Below are 2,240 nucleotides of genomic sequence, written 5' to 3' on the forward strand. Positions count from 1 at the left end.
AACTCTCCTAAATGGTTTTACTCATCTGATTCTAAGCATATTTCCAAAAATCAAGTTCATGTATAATTTGCTTTCCAAAATGCTTGAAAATTGGAAAGAGAATCTTTGGACAGCAGATAAAGAGAGCACTTTTTTATGTTATTAGACATGATGGTCTCTGGGAAGACTATTCCTCATTAACAGGAACAATAAGTTTCTCTTTAACATAGTAACCAAATGCTGTCTGCTGTGAACCCACTGCAAAGTGATTAGTGACCACTAGGTGTGTGACTCTCATTCATTTTTTAATGCCTGAAGTGCTGATACCAAACGCTGGCATGACACGACTTACGCAAGGTGCTAATCCTGTGGTGACTGGTTTGCAGCCTTCCATGATCTCCACCACTGTTCCTAAACTAACCCTGTAAAAATGGCAAATACTATAGCCAAATGAACATATTATTCATTATTTTTTTTAATTTGGAACACTTCAAGAATTTGAGTGTCATCCTTGTGCAGGGGCCATGCTAATCTCTGTATCGTTCCAATTTTAGTATATGTGCTGCTGAAGTGAGCACTGATTCATTATTCTTAAATGTGACCATATGTCTGGAGTTCAAGCATTCTATTGTCTAATTAATGTATAGACCTGGGCAACATGCTATGCGCAAGGACCTGACTTCAATCCCCGGTACCCCTCCCAAAAAAAGTACCATGTGATCAAGACTATGTTGGTGGCATAGCTGGTGGGGAGAGTCTGCCTCAGGAGGCACATTTTTGGGGGCAATATTTAAATAGCTAACATAGTCAGATATACTGGAGGGCAGTAAATTGAAGGACTTCCCTGAGTGGCATGAACGCTAGCTATGTCACAGGACAGGGTTCAGGCTATTGCACAAGATAAAGGGGAAGACTCTTATCTACACGAGACCAGAAATCCAAAGACTAAGAAAGGCACACATACTTGGGTAAAATCCATGTACAGAGAACCCTGAAGATCATAACTTATGCTTCCTTTATTCTTATTTTATGGGCTAATGTTTCAGCCTAAATCTAGTTAATTCCATTAGCAATAAGGCATCATTTCAGGATAGTTCCCATATATTACCAATAAATATTTTGTTATTATTTTTATTTCAAATCAATCCCTAAGCAATGTTTAGTTACTATTGAGAAGCCATTTCTATTTGGAAAAAGTATTAACAGAAGAAGATGGAACTGAAGATTTGTAAATATCAAGAAAAAAATGAATTGACCTAGATGGGAGTCTAAGAAAATGAGTATAAGGTGATATTTTGCCTTACAATCTAGTCTTTGACCTATTTTTACCTTGCCTCTGTATATCAGCTGGCATATCTGTGAGGTTCCCCTTACCATGGCTGATTTCATTTACTGTGACTGCTGAGTAGAAAGACAAGGTTGGGCTAAATCCCGTGTAAGTGCTGTATATACAGATGTCAAATTAAGCCTGCATTCATGATAATTATCACTTACATAGAATCCCCTTCATACCAAAAATGACAGTAAGTATCTACTTAGCAACAAAGAAGCAGCTGAAGAGAAGGCAGTCACATAATCATGACTAGTAACATACATGATGATTCCACGTCTTCTCCTAGCTACTCATACTTTCAAACACCTTCTTGTGCTAATTTTCAGGGATGACCTGCTGTTGTGCTTACTGAGAGAGAAAATCTATAGATTTCTACTACTGTATTTTATACTTACCCATATCTGTGCTTTTATCCTCTACTTTGCTTTCTATTACTTCAGATAAACTCTACATGTATCTATTGTGGATTTGTGATATTTCATGAATAGATTACAGCAGGTGATTTAGCTCAGTGGTTACACTGCCTGCCTTGAAAGCACAAGGACCATAGTTCAATCCCAGATACCACCTGCAAAAAAGAAAAGAAATATTACAATCCCCAATCCCCTTTGCTGCTCAAGGAAATTGTTCCAGCACTGTTTTCTCCCCACCACATCATCTTTTCTCTATCAACCTAATAATTCTTCTTTTATTTGCACACACACACACAGATATTTATTTAATTTAAAAAGTATATCTTGGTGACCACAGCCCCACCCTCTGGGCCTCAGCAGTGGACCAGTGAGAGGTGGAGCTGCTCAGGGACCTTCAGCCCCCAAGCCCACAGCACTCCCCCCCGACCTTTGTGCACCTCTGGCTTCATGGATGTGCTAGTACCAGGACTCACACCACAGAGACACAGTGAGTGATAAAGGCCAATGTTCTGAGC

At 39.1% G+C, this 2,240-nt stretch overlaps 1 non-coding gene across 1 annotated transcript; it reads right to left on the reverse strand.

Moving 5' to 3' along the window:
* Positions 1 to 453: 453 nt before the first annotated feature.
* On the reverse strand, positions 454 to 557 carry LOC117284818. The gene has a single exon (XR_004515896.1). It is a non-coding gene; the product is annotated as a U6 spliceosomal RNA (small nuclear RNA).
* Positions 558 to 2,240: the final 1,683 nt, after the last annotated feature.

The sequence above is a fragment of the Fukomys damarensis genome, unplaced genomic scaffold, assembly GCF_012274545.1.
Source record: "Fukomys damarensis isolate Sample0158 unplaced genomic scaffold, DMR_v1.0_HiC HiC_scaffold_39, whole genome shotgun sequence".
In the NCBI taxonomy this organism is placed as follows: domain Eukaryota; kingdom Metazoa; phylum Chordata; class Mammalia; order Rodentia; family Bathyergidae; genus Fukomys; species Fukomys damarensis.